Here is a 19,305-nt window from a genome sequence, read left to right as displayed (position 1 = left end):
TAACCCGCTTCTTCTTTATTGTTCTTTATTGCCAAATTAATATACCGATTTTACACACAAAGAATATTACTCGACAAACACAGCGTAGGTTAAGACCACACGAGCTCGGGCTGCGTGATTCAATAAAAATCAGGCATGTGCAGCAACACGTCCTCGAACGCCGCACCACACAACATATAGAAGCAGACGCAGTGCAGCAGGCATCAGTGGCATTTAATAATAATGATAATAATAATTGGTTCACAGGAAGGGAAAGGCGAAGTATCTGTCACACTTGTTTCTGTGGACACCTGCACCGCACCGTAAGAGAAGGGAAGGAGGCGGGAGAAAAAAGTGGAAAGAGAGAAGAGGAGGTGTGGTGGAGGGCTACGGTAATTTCGACCACCTGGGGGATCTTTAGCGAGCGCTGACATCGCACAGCACACGGAAGCCTCTTCGTTTCGCCTCCGTTGAAACGCAGCCGCCATGGTCGGGATCGAACCCGGATCATCAGCGGCATTTCAAATTGATTTACAGGAAATAAAAGGCGCAGTATCTGTCACAATTCTCCATGGATACCTTAACCTAGCCGCAAAAAAAAAAAAGGAAGAACGTGGAAGTGGCAGAAGAATGACATAGAGGTGTCGTAGTAGGGGCTGCGGAGCGTAATTCCGTCTCCTCAACGGTAGGGTCCCGCAACTTCTTTCTCCTCACTGGTTGCCTCTCAGCGGGTTAACCGGCGATAGTTACCGAAAGGTGTCTCTGAACGCAATCTAAAGGTAACATACACTCACTGAAAGCAGGAAATGATTACGGTGAAGGAAATTGATTAGTGTTACCATTGTCATCGCATCACTTCGTGGCTCTGTTCACGGCTGGTTTTGCGGCTATTAAGAAATAAAAACAATACATATTGCAACCTAAAGGGAACACTCCCCAGGAATGATCTTGGTAGGTTATTTTAATGTTGCGGATAAAAAAAAATAAAAAATAGTTGGTCCTACAGGATTCGAACAGATCTTTTATTCGCTTAGTGCTGAGGTAAGTAGCGTCAACCCATTGCGCCACTGAATTTTTTTTCTTTATTGCCTGACTTCAGCACAATACACAAAACCACTTACAGGGCACAATGAGCATTCATTAATACAACAATCAGCCAGGTGGATTGTGGCGTCGTCGTGCTAAAATTCTCTTAGGGCCACTAATGGCTCCAATCTTCCGAGCCACTCGGGAGCTTCAGGAGCAAGTTTCTGAATTTCAATATATGTATTCATGCCTTCCCGAAAATAGATCCGTGCTGGCCGTGCGTCAGGATCGCAATGGTATCCTGCCATTCTCGAGCGCCAAATACAGTGGAGGGTCATTAGCATAATAAGGTCAAATGGCACCCCATCCTCATTCTCTACTGGCAAGTACCTAATACCATGCGAGCCTAATGAAAATTCCTTTTTTAAAGTCCTTTGTAAAATATTCCAAAAGTACACCCCTTCCTAACAATGTAGGAAAACGTGGTCTATAGTTTCTGGCTGTGTCCAAATTAAGCAATGCGAACCCCAAGGTAAAAATAAATTCTTCCTTTCCAAGAACTTCTTTACTGGCAGTGTTTCCGTGTGTAACTTAAAGAAAAAAGTTTTTGCATTTGACGGGAGCTGCATCGCCTTCACCCGCTTAAGTACGTCGCGTCCTGGTCCTCCACTGTATAAGGCCCTGTACATTGGTATGGGTAGAACTACGTCGCACAAATCCTTGTACAGCTTCTTCCTGCTTACACAAGATAAATATTCATAAGAAAATCGAACAGACAGGAATCGCACACTAGCGACAACTTCTCTAAAATAACCAAAAATACGTCCCGATACACTTTCGGTCGAGACAACAAAGTCCGGCAGTGCATTTCCGAGCCTTAATTGGCACACAGTACGCAAAAATGGATCTTTTACATCGCGAACAAAAAGAAATCTGCTGACAATCTGTCGTAGAAACAAATGCCCCAAACACAGTCCACCGTCCTTCACCCGCATAAACAAACTTGTCCGGCTACATCGTTCCCATTCTGCTGCCCACACAAAAATGGCAAATATCCGGTGCAGTCTCTGTACGTTCATCCGTGCACAATGCAACACTTGCATCACGTACCACAGCTTCGACATAAAAAACACATTGCACACTGTGGCCTTGGCGAAAACTGACAATTGTTGCCCTTTCCACCCCTCCACCTTTTCCCGCATGACTTGAGTCTGTGCCCTCCAGTACGATTCGCTATCGCGATAACTATCTAGTGGGACTCCCAAGTACTTTACGGTGTTGTCACCCAGGAAATGTTTGCGAACTTCTCGGGCGCCGTTGGCCATTCTCCGTGCCAAAGCCCCAGGGACTTTGACCAATTAACTTTACTGCCGGAAACCTTTGTGAATTCTTTTACTGACGACACGGCCTCGATTACCCCTTCGCGATTCACTGCGAATACAGCCACATCGTCCGCATATGCCAGCAGCTTAACCTCTGCAGCTTGCAATTGGAAGCCACGAATTTTTTCGTTTTCTATGATATTTAAACACAGTGTCTCGATGTAAATGCAGAAAAGCAGAGGGCTGAGGGGACAACCCTGGCGCACCGATCGCTGCCCGTTTATAGGGGCCCCCAAACTCTTACTTACAATCAATCTTGTTGTGCAGCTTTGGTACGCCATGGCCACTCCCTCGCGAATGACGGACCCTACATTCACATGGTCGAGTATGCAGAACAGGATTTCATGTGAGGCACAATCAAATGCTTTCTTCAGATCCAACTGAAGATGGCTACACAACTGTTTGTGTGATCACAGCACTCAAGCACACTCCTCACTCTATGCACATTGGAAACAATGGATCGACCTTTGATCCCACACGTCTGGTGTAGTCCAACTAACTGTTGAATTACTGACTGTAGTCTACGGGCTAGAATTTTCATAAACACTTTGTAGTCTACATTCGTGAGTGCGATAGGGCGATATGCTGTAACCTGTTGTAACTTATCTGCTTCATTGTATTTAGGAATCAACACTGTGTGGGATTTGCCATAAGACGGGGGCAATACATTTACGTTGTAGGACTCGTTGTACACGGCTGTCAGTACCGGCACTATTTCATGTTTGTATGCTTTGTAGAACGCCGCGCTTAACCCGTCGGGGCCGGGAGATTTTCCCGGGTTCAATTTTTCTATGCCAAGCTCGACCTCCGACGCGGTTATTGACAGCTCCAGCCTACCTTTCTGCTCATCATCTAATCGCGGTAAAACGCCCAGAAACTTTCCTTTGAATGCATTTACTTCCACGTCTTGCTTTGTAAACAGCGTTCGATAATATTCAAGAAACGCCTGCTATATGACCACTTTCTCCAGATAACGTTCCGCCCCATTCGATCAGTTCAGTGTGATTTCTCTGAGCACGCGTCTTCTCGATTCCTAGTGCTCGTTTCAACGCTGTCTCCCCAGCAGCTATATCTTGCGCCTTCGCCCGCACAAGCGCACCACGATAGCGCTCTTCTTCCAACAGTTCAATCCTGTTTTTTTTATTTTCCTAGTAACGTCCATCCATTTACCAGGCTCTTCGTTTTCTTTTTCAAGTAGTCTATCCAGCAAGGATCTTAAATTGTCCTCCTCACGCTTCTCTTCTTGTCGTGTACAGCTTGACCGTTCGATTGCTGCTATCTTTATTTGCTCTTTGCAAAGTTCCCACTGCTGCCATATTTTCATCTCCCCCCTAGACTCTATTTTGTCAATTTCTTTGCTTACTTTCCTACTGAAGATATCGTCTGTAATGAGCTTATTATTTAATTTCCACGTCTCCCACGAAAACTGATTGCCTCGCTTTTTTGTCCCTTTCCCGCACTCCACTAAACAATGATCAGAAAATGAAATCGGTACTACATTGTAACTACTGCATTTTGATATGACATCTGTAGACACATAAATGCGATCAAGCCACGCGTGGCTTGACCGCTGGAAATGTGTAAACTTCACAAAACGCGATCCTTCTAAACATTCCGCCACGTCGTCAAGGTTGCTAGTGTCTATAATTTCTGAGAGAGCCTCAGTACTACTGTCCCTAAGCGCTCTTGTACTGGATTTTCACAGCCTCTCAAGACGCAATTAAAGTCGCCCATGACAATCAGGGATTTCTCACAACTAATGTACTTTTGTACGTTTTGAAAAAAGGCTACCCTCTCATCCACAACATTTGGAGCGTATATGCACTAATAATGCGCCAATATTTTTTGTTGTACAGAAAATCAACCCAAACACATCTGCCCGACGGACATGCCATCTGTGCCTGAACCTCGAGTCCGGGTAATTTCTTAACAAAAATGACACAGCCCGCAGACGTGCCAATTGCGTGGCTCACTACTGCAAAATACCTAGACGTGAAACGTCGCACCATGCTACCGGTCTCTTCTTCCCCATCAACTTTCGTTTCCTGCACGGCCAGGACGTCGATGCCATGCTCAGTTAAAAGGCGGTACACCTGGCCCTGCTTCTTCTTGCTTGCCAGTCCCCTGACATTAAGTGTACTTACTTTTATCGAAGCCGCAAAAGCCATTTTCATACAGAGGAAAGATGCCGGTAACATGGTGCTTACCTCTCGCGTCTAGCGCGTGGCTAGACGACGTCTTTGACACCGGAGCCATCCCGTGCTGGCGGCAGGCCTGACTGCGGTGGCAATCTGTCGTGGACTCTCCTCTCCGCCGACACATTAGATCGCGGCCGCAAAGTGGACCGCCGTCCTTGGCTGGTTTTGCCGGCGGCTCCTCGACGCTGGAAGCTGTCGCCTTATCTCCCGCAGCACTAGTCTGCGATTACGGCAGCTTTAAAACCCCCTATTATTCATTTTTACAATATTTCCGCTATCTGTCGCCAGGTGACGCTGCTCAGAAGACCCTACCGTTGAGGGAACGGAATCACGCGGCTGCGGACCCCCGCGCTATAAAGGCTTTCGCCTCATCGCACTTTAGTGGTCCAAGGTGCCCACTAGCAATTTTTATACTAATAATGCCCGCGCAATTTGGAAGGTAATACATAAGCTTTGAAGCTAAAGTATTTAAATGCTTGTACCTTGAAAGCGTTGGCTCTCATGGGGGGAAAGCAATAGGAAACGTATCAGTAAGTATGCAGGACACAACTAAGGAAAAATGAAAATCATCAACCGACAGCTAAAAAGCACAGAAGGGAAATACTGGATTAATGCAGTAGAAGGAAATGGTACCCGAAGAAACAATACCCTGATCTTTGACTCCAGATCAGAATGCCTTAATATGCGCAGCTACAACTGTTTAACGAAGATGAAACATGTGCAGTGTGTGGTGAGTTCTCAAACACAATTGAACATTTTATACTGAATGTGATGGTATCCATCTGGATGACGATGCAGGCACCGCCCCTCTCTCTGAAGCTCTAGATAGCTGGAGCATAGTCAGATACATAACAATATATCTGCGTAGAAAGTTTGAGAAAAGCGATCGCAAGATTGATGGCTGAAAAGGAGGGGTCACATGAAGTTTAAACGTATACGAATAAACATTTAATAACAAAAAGGGCGCACGTAATGGCGGATTTATTATCTCACTAAATATATATATATATATATATAGAAAAACTAAAAGCATGGTGGAAACTGCCGCCACATTTCAGAGAGAAATAGTCCTGTATCCCATCCATCCACTCTTGACTTCTGGATATGGTTTATTGTGCACCATAGTGCATCGTACACGTCCTTTTTCAAAGGCGCGACGAGGTTTCAGCAGCACCCGCTACAAATGCCTTTTAACTTTCCTCAAAGACAAACGGTTGATAGAGACTCTCTGAAACTTGAGCCGCTCTGGTTTTGAGCCAACGGGCAAAACGGACTTACCGCATTGGCGGTTCTGGGCGGAGGTAGGCAAGTGGGCACTTATCGTGAGCTGAACCAACGGGCCGGCTTTCCCGAGCGGGTGTAAGGGGGGTAGCGTAGGCAACTGGCAGTAGCTTGACGAGTAGCTCAGGATCGCCTTGAGAATGACTCGTTCGCGGACCACACCTGCGATTTCACTGGAGGCGTATAGCAATAGCGGTTGGAAGCCCCTGCCATCGGGCTAGGCTTCGCATACCGGCTAGGATCGCCCAGCCGACTTCGGACGACTTACTGCGTGGAATTCCACCATTCTTCGTGAGCTAGCCTCCCCAACTGGACTGCCAGTGGGGCCCCACGTTGGGCGCCATTTTGTGGGGATTATCACGGGGCTGCGGCTCCGCTCTGAGAACCGAGGCCACACCGCTAGCTCTGACCACAGCAGTGGCCGTGAAGAACGTCACACCGAGGCAAACCAAGTTGTTTATTGGGAACGCCCAATGTTCTTCCTCGGTGTCATAGCAGCATCCACGCGCTACGGCGTCGCGGCGTCGTCTCTCTGGGTGAAGCTGCTGTCCGCAACGATGAGAGGGGAGGGGAGGGAGGGGCCGTTCTCTCACCCCCGCGCTCTCCGCCACAGCACCGGAGGAAGGTGGCCAGAAGGGGAAAGATGAGGGCTCCCCGAGAGAGAGAGAGGGTGTTCGCCGCGTCGTGCGGGCGAGGGAAATGTTGAATTCCCACAAGGGTTAGATCAGAATTCAGCATTGCGAGACCTTTGCTTTGTAAATCAAATGCCCTACTCCTAAAACCAAATAGGCAGATTCTTTCAGCTTAGTTAAAAGGGGATTTATATACATGCCTGACGGCATTTTACAAACGACTCTATGCTGAAGAGTATCTGTGAAATATTAGAGGAATAAATTTAAGGATTAATACATGGGATCCCAAAGGCATTTGACAAACGGGGACCATTAAGGCTGTCACGTCATATTTATTAAGGGTTGAGCTTAAGTATCCTTCAAACTTTTTGTCCTCTTCTCACCCATCGTTGACTACTCTCATACTTCGCCTTTACCCAGTATGCCGTTTCTTGGGCATATCTCGCCGCACTTTCTGTCACAATATTACCTTCCAAGGCGTGTTTTTTAAGCGCATTTTACGCAAACTCCATTCCTGCCATTGACCTTCTGTCGAATGCTGGCAATGCCTCTGAAATAAAACGATAGACGGCCTAGCCTATCAGATGCAAAACGCCTGAAAAGGGGAGAAGTACACGTGTATAAACCTTGTACCGCTACATGTGCATGTCTTTTCGAAGCTTGTACGCTCTATGACTGAGACGGTGAGAAATTGAGAGCAGTAAAGATTTTTCGGTTTAGTTATAACTTTGCCTACTTCGCATTTATTTGTGCAGTGCTGTGGCTGACTGAACAAATGTATATTGTCACGTAACCGTTCAGGCCCGTAACCAGAAGGTTGGTTTTTAATATGGGGTTGACCTAGCAGGCACAGGAGAGCAGGTCCAGAGAACCGAGTGACAGCAGCCGACTTCAGCTTCTTCTCGAACGCCACGGGGCCACTTCTTCGAGTCCGCGCACGAGACTCTCGATGAACAGCCGCCTAGCGGCTGCTGTTGCACACGCTACAATATTTAACTTTTTTAATTATATTGTCTATATTGCTGTTCAGATAATGCGCTGCCCACGGTAATCATCATGCTCATAAAACACTTATCAGACCTACCCTAGAATATGTGGATATATTCTGGAGCCTCTATCAAAAAAATGTTAATCAACAAAATAGAACGCACCCATAAATTAGCAGTAATTTTTGTCTACTCAAATTATCTACGCCAAACTAGAACCACCAGCCTAATCATTCAAGCAAATTTACAAACGCTATCCCATTGAAAAATAGTTTCAAGATTAAAGTTTTTGTACCAACTATTTCACGGTCACTTTAAAATAATAAAATCACCAATATATACACCCTCCTTTCAAACACTCATTTAGAACTAATTATAGTAAAAGAGTCCGTCAACCTGCCAGCCGTGCAAATATCTACAAGTACTCCTTTTTCCATGATACAATCTCCCACTGGAATAAATTACCCGAAAATGCGGTCATGTGTAGGTCCGTGGAATGATTTATTGATTATATCCCGAAAATTGGCTTTTCTGTTCAATCGTCTACTCTTTGCGTTATTGCTCGAATGAGGGAACACTTCTGTATTTGGTATTTTTTTCCTTCTTTGTTGGCCACGTGCTAGTATTGTACACACTCCTGCAAGTGACCGCGAAGGTCCTGCAGTATGATTAAATAAATAAAAATAAATAAAATCTATAAAAGAAATTACAATTCTAATTACCTGAAAATTAATTTTTTTCACGCGTATGGTCTCCGGCCATGGCAACGGTAGGCACGCACATGCATAGAAGACGAAGAAGAAAAAGTAGACCAAGAAGCCATTTTTTCGCACCTGGAGAGCATCTACTATGTATACGACGAGTTCCGCCTCTTCCTTTGAATCAGACAGCGCTCCCTTGCATCATGGAGAAACCAGTACCAACATCAAGGTGCGGTCGTTTCCTCCCCAGCGCTATTTATGCACTGCTTAGGTTTGCTTACGCTTCTCCTCGCTTTGAAGCAACCGCCCTACATGAGATGGGCAACATTACGACGTCCTGAACACGTAGCACATTGAGATCCCGAATACAGTTCGCAACCATACGGTAAAAAGTATCACGCTAAGGTAGGCAAGAGTGAAAGGTTGGTTTCTTGCAAAGAATAATAATAAATGATTAAAGGATGGTTCACAGGGAAGGGGGGGGGGGAAGCCACAGTATACCTGTCGTACTTGTTTCTATGGATACCTAGACCGCACCGTTAGGGTTAGAAAAGATGGAGTGAATTAAAGTGGAAAGATAGAAAAAAGCGCCATGGTAGAGTTCTACGGAGCAGTTTCGATCACCTGGGGATCTTTAATGTGAATTGACATTACACGGCATACGGATGCCTCTTCGTCTGGCTTCCTTCGAAAAGCAGCCGCCGGCTGTCGGGTAACGAATTCAAAGGACTATTTATTGCTCCCAAGTGCGCATAACCACATCCGCGCCATAGCGTGTGCGGAATTCTGACGTCATCGGAGCTTATTTGCGAGCATCGAAAAAAAAATAGTTTGTTACCTTCACTAAAAAGCTTTTTCTTCGTGAACTCATTTCTACTGAAACGTGAGGAAATTACATGCAGTTAGCAGCTGCCTTAGGTTGGCTCTCGAACGTACTGAAATCTTTTCGCTCGGCCAGCGGAGGCGGCTCAGCTACAGAGCCAGTAGCAGGCCCGTGCATTTTCTTTTCCTTCCTACAGCCACAACAACTCTAAGAACGGCGTTCTTGTGGAGATACCCTCTGCACAGCGCTGGCGCACCGTTGCCCTAGCAACCACCGTTTATATACGATTCGTGGAATAGCGTAACCTTGGCTAAGCGATAAGTACGGCCAACGCTTTAAAAGTATGACGTCCACATGAGTCACAAACATAACTGTTAGTCGCTAAGTTGATTAAGTGTTACTTCTTGTTTATATGCTCAGCGATGTGCCGTTGGACACCACATCAGAGCCAAGAAAAAGTTTTTTTTTTTTTTTTTTTCAACACAGTGAGATACGTACAGCGTACGGCTACAGACGACTAAAAAGCCCAAATTCCTTGAAGGGTTGCCTGACCCTTATTAGGTATAGAGTTGGAAGCGAGAGAGGGAACAACTCGATTAACACATTTGAAGAACGAAGCCACTCGCATACACAGGAGCTTGCAGTAAAACCAAATATAATGCAGTGAAAGGCAAACGGTGCGAAAATATATCTGACTCAGCGAGCGTATCTGAGTGAGGTATGACGTATGACGTATGCAAAGTAAGCGCTGTTCATATCTTTATGTTGTATCTTCGCGACAAGCAGGAAGGCATTAAGGCATGTGATTTAGTTTTGCAAACACGTGCACACATGGGTATTCTCGACGACTACGTTCCCTTTTTTTTTTTTCATTATTGCCTGACTTTTGCAAGACAAAACGAACACACACAAGACATTGATCTAATAAGATTGCCAGGGGCCAGCTTTTCTAAAATTCCTTAAGATCCATGAAAGGTTCTACCTTTGGCAACCACTCATGATTATCATCGTCAAACTTCACAATCTCGATAAACCAATGGAGAGCCTCGCGGAAAAACAAATTCGTGCAGGACGCGCAGCAGGATCACAGTGATATCCTGCCATGCGTGCACGCCATATACTGTGGAGGCCCATTAGCATGACTGAATCATATGGAACCCCCTCCTCATTTTGCGTGGGTAAGTACCGTATTCAGTAAGGATTAATAGGTAAATCTTTCTTTATGGTTCTTTGAAGCACGTCCCAAAAATAAACCCCTTCCCAACAGTGAAGAAATACGTGATCTATCGTTTCTGGCTATTTACAAATTAAGCAATGTGCACCCCACGGCAGAAATAACCCTTTTTCTTGCAAAAACACTTTTACTGGCAAAGTTCCAGTATGCAACTTATAAAAGAAAGTTTTAGCCGCCGCCAGCACTTGCATTCTCTTTACCCTCTTCAGTACATTCCTGCCAGGGTCTCCCCTGTATATGGCCCTACAGATGGGCTCCGGAAGAACAACGTCGCACAAATCTTTTATACAACTTTTTTTCACAGTAAATATTCTTTTGAAAATCTTCCCGTGCCCTAAGTCACAAAACTAGCCGATCGTATGTGTACTCACTTCAGTTCAAACTTGGTTTTCTTATTTCACCTTATCGCATATGCACGCGTTGCAGCTGCCAGCGGAGACATCCTCACGCCTTATCGATGTGAAATTCAAGTAGTTTTTTAAAGACATAACGCAAAAAAAGACGGGGACAACCAACACAGAAGTAGACAGGACAGGCGCTAAGTGAAAACTTTAGTGAGCGCCCGTCCTGTCTACTTCTGTGTTAGTTGTCCCCGTCTTTTTTTGCGCTATGTCTTCAAGAAACTGCTACCAACTAGCCCAAACCAAACATCTGTTGCATTGAGTAGTTTGGTGCAAAATAATGCATTAAGTGACCTCTAGTTTCATATCTATGCTCTATAAGTTAAAAATAGCTGCGCAGGTTTTCCAGAATATTAGGCAAGTTGTCTGAAGCACATGGCTGAAAGGCACCTATAAATATGACTTTTCATGTGTTTGTCACGTAACGAACTTTAATCACGATATACAGTACAGCCTAACATTAATCCCTAGAGAAAAAACCCTACGAGTCACAATAGCCTCATACAAATTCTCATGCTAAACTCATACTAATCTCATACTAATCTCACACAAATCTCATATAATCTCATATTAAGCTCATTCATCATATGAGAAATATATGAGAATCAATGAGATTTGTATGGGTTTAGTATGAGAAATCTGTATGAGGTTATTATGACTCATACGGTGTTTTTCACTAGGGATGCCGCTGCTAGACGCGGAGTAAAAGTCGAAATCTTGATCTTTGCCCTATAGATTACCAGTCCACTGCGGCGTGACCCTTCGCTGCGTCACCAACCATCGAGACGCCCCAGCACGAGGCCAACTGCACCAGCACTGCAGGCGCAGGGTGTGATCGCGGACCAGGCAGCTGCAGAGGAGGCGGCGCAAGCAGCTGCTCGAGATGCGTCTTTGGCTTTGGCTCGGGCAGCGCTGCAGCTATTTCACGCAGCCCCGAACCAGGGAGCAGCAGCCAGGGAACTGGCTGGTGCTACGCTGGAAGCTCCACAGCTCCAGGCACATGCTAAAACTCCCACACAGGAAGTACCGGTGCGGGTACTGCAACCCTCATATGCCCAGGAGTCAGTGCCTTCACAATTGCGAGGAAGCTTCTCAGGGCCGACAGTGCCTCGAGCGCCAGCAACTCCTTCACAAGATTTGGTGGGAGCGGAGGAGCATCATTCGCTGCAACACCGGCCTTCGCGGAGATCTTCCTTGTTCACCGAGAGCGGAAGCCAGAGCCAAAGCACTCTGGTAGGTATGCCCAGACAACCAAGGAATTGGAGAGCGAGCGGGAGGGCGGAGAGCGCGAACACTCTGAGATTGCACTGAAAAGCAGAATGGTTCTTTCTTCACATACGCTCGAAGGCCAGTGAGGTTTATGAGCAGCAAGGGAGCAGAATGTAGGAGGAATTGCATAATTTGTTCGGTGCGGTCACGTTTTCTAAAATACACTGATGAGTTTTGAAGCGGAAGCTCCACTACGCTACACAGACCCGGTCTTCGCGCTGGTTTCAATTATACCTTCAAAAACCACGAAAAACTGTTGCTATGCGACATAAAAATGTGGCGCTGCGCCTTTCCTTAAACCAGCATGACACTTGCTATTGCGGTTCAGATGACCACAAAAATATGTGACAGATTCTGTTCCCTACCTCCTTATAAACCAACACACAGTATCAACGTGTGCAAGTCATTCACCTTCCAGGAGCCGCAGGACAAGGTGGCTATAATATACTCCGCCTTCCTTTCCCCAAAACATCCGATCGCTTGAGGTATAAGCCCCGCCGCGGTGGTGCAGTGGTGAGACGCCCGACGAAGCTGAAGTGTCCGGGTTCGATTCCAACCACCAGTGGCTGCGTTTCGATTGAGATAGAGCCAAGAGGCGTTCGTGTGCTGTGGGATGTTAGTGCACGTTAAAGATACCCAGGTGGTCGAACTTGCTCCTCAGGCCTCCACTACGGATCCTCTTTCCCTCTATCTACTTTCACACCCACCTTCCTCCCTTCCCTTATGGCTCGGTCAGGTGTCCACTGAGCAAGTGTGACATATACAGCGCCTTTCCATGCCTGTGAACCAATTAAAAAAAAAAAAAACGATGGGATCTCCACTCCGCAGCCAAACCTCCCAGGCTTCTCTACTGTCACTGATAATGCCGGCGTCTATGGAGTCGGAGCATTCCCATATTATATGATCTAGCATGCCTTTTTGGCTGCGATTCTTACATTTAGAATTTTTTTTTCCTCCCCGGTCTGTGTTAAGAAAACCCGGACCAGGCAGATGTATAGTTACCGGCTTGTAATCGCCTCCAAATGCGTGCTTGATTGTTAGTGAGAGACCGATATGAGGGAGGGTAGACTTTTCGATCTAGTTTGTAAGATCAGTGATCTCATTATATGGGATAGCGCAATCTTTTATTCCATTGCATTCGGGCTGTTCTACCACTGCCCCTTGGTAGAGATCTCAGGCCAGCAGGTGCGCAGCTTCGTTGCTAGGGCAGACTAGTGTGCTGGTATCCATATATATGATGGATATGGTTCTATTCATGTATTTATGAGATGAATTTCTTGGCCTTTTCTGAGATCCATCCTTTCGCAAAATTCCAGGTTTTGTTGTCGCTGATTATAGTTTTGGCTAAGCTTTTGGCTAAGCTTTTTCGTAATATCACAACCACGTGGCCCCACGTCACAGTGAGTTCGGAATAAGTGGCTCAAGCGCATGTCTCCCCGTTGCAGATCTTACAAGCTCACCAGACAACGAAAGAGCAGTTGAGCCTGTGACTAGACATTGGTGCACCTTGATCTGTTGCAGTGTCTTCACGCTAAAAAAAAAAACGATTCGAGCGAGTTGTAACAGGTCGTACTAGAATCCGGTTATTCGAGCTCAAAAGGCGAACGTCTTACCCACTCGACCCCCGCCTGCGACTACTCTCGCTCCTCCTTATAACGCAGGCGTAGCCCGCGATAAAGTCTGGCGTTTATTCGGCCATCCCATCGGCGCGGAGAGAGCGGAATAAGAAAAAGGCGTTGCGTCTGCGACTCTCACGGCACCGTGGCTTGCACACATCCCATCACTAAGTTTCCCTGATGCGTACTGGCGCAGATAACGAAAATGCAGTTTTCGCAGCCTGTGTGCAATGCGCAGTATAAAGTTACCACACAGCAATGCCGGCGAATAACAGAAATCACCCTACTGGTGCCATTAGGCAATTGCTTCTCACCTTCTGATGCAGGCTTAGGACCGGGGAGTGGTAGATTGTCATGAGAGTGTTCAGTTTCCAACGCGTGTGTGCTTGCGTCGTTCAAAAAGTACAAAAATACAATATTTCACTGTTTCGCAGAGAGGCTTCATTTAATTCTCCAATAGTGATACATAATAATTTAGAACCTGAAATACTTTTAATATATGGAGGTCAAGGACTTCAGCCAGTTTTTCTGTTTACATGTATGTTGCAGATGCCACAAGTACGTTGACCCAGTACAGTGTTTTCTAGGGCTGTGCTGAACAGCTTGCAATGCCAAAGGCTGTTAACCTTGTACACTGATGAAAATTAGTGGATGAAAGTTAGTTGTTTTTTTTTTTTTCGTGATCGGCATGCAATAAAGGGTTATAATGCACCGAAGCTACAGCTTCCCAGGAGAGATAACATCGTTTGTGTACACATGACACTTTAATTATAAAGACTAAAATTGGAGCCATGAAGTTCGGCACCAGTTTTCCACTGTGTTTATTTGAAACACTGAGCACTTCCTGGTGCAATGGCTCGCAGGCGAGCTTTTTGTGGCAGGCCGCCCTGTCTTCCCCGTAACGTCGACATTGTCAAAGACTGAGTTTGTGAATTTATCGAACACTACAAATGGTGCGCTTGCGGAGTGTTCACCTCTTTCAGAGCAAACAAAAACAAGGCACTGCTCGATTCCGGCGATATGTGTTCAGCCAGCAGCTGGCGCATGTCAATCTTTCTTATGAGCGGCAGGGCAATATCAGCAGCCTTCCTAAATGTCAGTGTGACAGTGACAAATTCCAACTCGTTTGAACGCTGCATGAATCGAGATCATGAACAAAAGTCAGTTCGGTATAAACTTTGACACTAATTCGCGTGCGTGTTTTGTCCGACACGCTTTCCGACTTGTCCTTGAATCTCTCCCTTAAAGCGCGGTTGTAGGCCAGTCAGTGGGACTTTGCCTGCGGACAAACTACACAACTGTGCCAAATATACGACAAAATATTGTGTAGTTCTGTTATAAAGTCGCACTTTTTTGATGTTCTGTACTACGCTTCTCTAGTTTGAAGTTCTGTTGTACTTTTCTGTTGCAGCTGCACAACATTCTCATGTTATTAAAGAAATTTATATGGCCACAACAGGTGCACAGTCAAATAGCAAACAGCAATTTTGTTCGGACAGCAGAAACTTTTCTTGCTTCTTTTACTGGGTTCCTCTCAAACGAAGATACGGTGACAGCTTTTCTCTCTAACCAGCCCTACGCTCTATTTCGTAAAACCTGGCTTGAATGTTTTGACTAGCGGTAACTATTTAACTCGTTCAAAAACAACGCACGCTATAAACTGCGTCTTGACGAGTCTCAAACACCGTTGATTGTTTTGAACATTCCATATCTCGATTACGAAAATAATTATCAGAGTGTGCAAAGGACTTTACACTGAAATGTAAGACAAGAAATGCAGTTTTATTTTTCAGTCCATAGCCTCGTATTTGAAAGTTATCTTTACGAACAGCAGGCAAATACCTTGCGGAGCGCACTGCAAATTCAATTCTGGAATTAATATTCAAGGAATAGCTGTTATTACCTTCATTTGACCAGAAAAGATCTGAGGCCATACCAAATTCTAGCATAAATTCTGCGGGTGTGCGTCTTGTTAAAGGATAAAAAAAAAAGGCTGGCCAACACTTTGAAGGCTTTTTCTTTTTTGGCACAAATGTTTATGCTTGTTATATGAATGCGGCCAATTCCCTCAACTTAAATTTCAGATCATCTGATGGCTATACGGAAGCGAGACGGACTTAAGATGACTACAGTAATCATTACTTTTCTGATCGAAACTATGTTTCCTATTGTTGCCTTGATACTGGAGTGTCCAGCTCTGGACTGAACCATGGTGTGATGAAAGGGGGGGGGGGGTTTCCTTCTCTTTCCAGACTTTTTGTACGGCTATCGACGTTTATACTAAGTATTCATAATTCTTGCTAAAGATCGCGGTCAAATTTTCGAGGGTTATACATAACAAATGTTCCGACCATCATTGACAACAAAAGCAAAGCGTTCCTGCTTTGGATTTTTGCTGCCCCCCCCCCCCCCCCCAATTCTCGTGCTTGAGCTCTCAGATCGCTTGAGGGTGGCCAGAGACATCCCTCTGACATTTTACTTAAATTCCTACACGTAAATGGGCAACATATAAACATACTCCCAAGTAGACTCATTGTTTTAATCACAGTTCGAAAAACCCCTGCTCTAACCATCACCTCATAAATGCTGCTCTGCTTAGTTGTACATGGACAAAGGAATTGGACAAACGCTGAGGTTAAGCGCTTGACCTCAGCGTTTGTCCAGTTCCTTTGTCCGTGTACAACTAAGCAGCGCAGCATTTATGAGAAGATGTTCCAACTAGCCCAGTCCCAAGCACTTCTTAACTAACCATCACCTCGCTTCATAACAAGTTCTCAAGTTCTCTAGATATATGATTACGATTGCAATAACCTATCCTGCAACGATGGCAGGCTTATTATGTGACATTAGGACGATAGCAAGTTCTGAGGTGCAAGTGCTTGAACCCGTGCAGACCCTGAGCCCTCTGAACGGTAATCGCTGCTACTGCGTCTCCCTACTGCTGACGGTGCTGTCCCTGGGATGCATCGTGCTGGTTATCCCGCTGGCTGTGTTCCTGGTGCCTTACTGGGTGGTCACCATCGGCAAAACCACCAGGGCTACACCAGGTGGCGCCTTAACGAAGCCAACGCTGCCGGCATCGCATTCAGCTGTCAGGACAGTAAGTGCGACTCTGTAGTGTTGCCGCCCAGTGGCCCGGGGTGTGCACGAACTATGGGCCTGGTTCGAGCCCATCGACTGTTAACCAGTTAGGAGCAGATGAGAATGTGAAACACTGTCAGCGCTCTTAATTTTTCTGCTTTGTTTCCTTGCGAAAAAAAACATCAAGAGTAAGGCTACCTTAAAAATGCACGCTCCACGCTCAATACTGTACACGTGCAGACAACTGTGACTTCGTTTTAATAGCTAGTGTGTGCGTTGAGTTAAAGATTCGGTAGGCAGTCAGCACATATCTTCTAAATTAAGTTTGATATCGGCTGCTGCCTATGGGTGGAACATTGAACGTTCCTTACACTTCTCACCGGACTGGGCTTTCTATTATTTCTAACGCTTCAGAAAATGCGGCCGCAGATTCACCTGTTTACAAATTTGGGCGCGGCTCGCCAGTGGAAAGCACATTCAATCATACAGTTACTTCATGTTCTGTGCTTGCACTCCATTTTGAGTGTTGCTCGAAATGGAACTACTAGCTCCGCTTGCCATATATCCAAAATCACTTTAAAACTTTGGGGACGAGTGTTTTCACCATTGTCGATCGGGTGTCCTCAGGCGCGCCTATTTACAGCTTTCTGTATGCTTATTACTATAACATGCTTCTTTTTACCCAACCAAATAAACCAGCTTTGGTTATCCAGAAGGTAGCGTGACTAACCCGTGACTATAACTGCACTACTTCACCACTTAATTTTCTTTTCATTGAAATAACATCAGAAATGTAACGTCGTGACTACGTTACTACCACGCTTAACTAATGATAATTTTTCAGTCAAGCGGACGCTGGATTTTCCACCGAGTGGGAAATATAACGTGTTCCCGTTATGGTTCAAAGATGATAGCATGATACCCTCATTCACTCTCAATGCATCGACAACATGAGAAAACCTAGCGATTTTAGACTTTCGGGTTACTGTTTTAGGGGCGTTTCAAAACTCACAAGTTGGCACCTTAAGCATCCCACACGAGGCTTCATCATACGGCTGGGGGTGTCGCTCTTAAACGCGTTACGCACTAGTAACACTGAAAAATATGTATTTAGTAACTGAACTTTGTCATAACGAACTGGTGTATGTAGAAGAGCTTTCACATTTTAGTTGCACACCTTGAGAGCTCCAATAAAAGGTATGCATTTGATACGTTGTAACTCCAAAATATAAATTTCTACAGAAGTATAGAAGCAACGAACTCAATTGTCATTCCATGCTCCCTGTATTAGGATAATAATTATAAATTAGAGAGTTCTTACTTCTCAGTCATCTAATTTAGTTTGGCTGAAACTGAAGCATGCCAAAAGAAAGAATTCAGGCCTAAATAACTTCTAACTCTATATTGTCACGTAGTGGTGAAAATGCCGTTGCGACAAATTAGAAGGCTTGAGATTATGTAGAACAAATTGTTTATTTGGACTGGCTTGCGTCCGAAAGAGAGCTAAGCAATCGGTGGCGGCGATAGCAACAAACGTTCTCGGCAGTCGTCCTACTACGAATGCCCGTTTCACGTACTAGCGCTCGTTTTAAAGGCTACGAAGAAAGATCGAGATAAAACTGCAACTGGGGACTAGCATACCCTAGCACATTGTAAAAACAGACGCTAATGGTCAGAATCTTAGCGATATATGCCGGCGCATCCTTCGCGACAAATACAATAATAAGGCGACTTCTCGCAACAAAATAAATGAACCAAACAAAGAATACATAATCGATGCGTGTGTTGGAATCGCACTGATAAGGCCGCATGCCGGCGGCTGTCGGAAAAAGAAGAAATAAAGTTTTGTATAGTTCGCGGCATTACTCTCCCTTTAAAAGCATTGCCTGAATGTTTCAAAATAAACAGACATGAATTAACATAAACATTGCGAAGCAAACATGAATATCCTTTAGTGCGGGTAATATCGCTAAGGCGTACAGCATGTATAATTTCTGGGTGCGCACGGCGCCGTCGCGAACGACGTCGTAGTTAAATGTCCTAGTCGGCAAAGCACCTTGTATACGGGCCAAAGTATCGGTGTAAAAGCTTTCCGCTCAGTCCGCGGCGGTGAATCGGCGTCCAAACCCAGACTTGATCTCCCGGCTTGTACTCAGCATCGCGTCGTCGTAAGTTGTAACGTCGGGCGTCGGTACGTTGCTGATCTTTAATCAGCATTCGGGTGAGTCTTCGGGCTTCCTCTGCGCGTTGAAGGTAGGCGCCGACATCCAGATTCTCCTCATCGGTTACGTGCGGCAGCATTGCGTCGAGCGCCCTCGTGGGCTCCCTGCCGCACACAAGGCTGAACTGGGTCGACTTGGTTCTCTCCTTGACGGCGGTATTATAAGCGAAGATGACGTAGGGTAGAATGGCGTCCCGCGTCTTTTGTTCGGCGTCGACGTACATTGCATTCGTGTCCGCAATCGTTTTGTTGACACGCTCCGTAAGTCCATTTGTCTGAGGATTGTATGCAGTAGTTCGTCTATGGCTTGTATGACTGTATTCCAGGATGGCTTACGTCAGCTCTGCCGTAAATGCTGTTTCCCTGTACGTGATGAGCACTCCAGGGGTGCCGTGTCAAAAGAGATTTTGTTCGACAAAAAACTTAGCGACTTCTGTAGCAGTACCATTGGGCAGTGCTTTTGCTTCGGCGTAGC

The 19,305-nt window shown here is 45.6% G+C and overlaps 1 protein-coding gene across 1 annotated transcript in view; it reads right to left on the bottom strand.

The window, feature by feature from the left end:
- LOC146196141 (arylsulfatase B-like) overlaps positions 1 to 4,788 on the bottom strand; it is a 55,681-nt gene extending 50,893 nt beyond the window's left edge. The window contains exon 1 of the mRNA XM_084596331.1: positions 4,595 to 4,788. The gene's annotated coding sequence lies outside the window, so the exon portion shown is untranslated. The remainder of the gene's footprint in view (positions 1 to 4,594) is intronic.
- Between the last annotated feature and the right edge of the window lie 14,517 nt (positions 4,789 to 19,305).

This window comes from Amblyomma maculatum, chromosome 3 (genome assembly GCF_055883805.1).
Source record: "Amblyomma maculatum isolate TAMU_Amacu chromosome 3, ASM5588380v1, whole genome shotgun sequence".
Taxonomy (NCBI): Eukaryota; Metazoa; Arthropoda; class Arachnida; order Ixodida; family Ixodidae; genus Amblyomma; species Amblyomma maculatum.
Note: the sequence above shows the minus strand (reverse complement) of the source record. Positions and strands in the feature narration are given on the sequence as shown.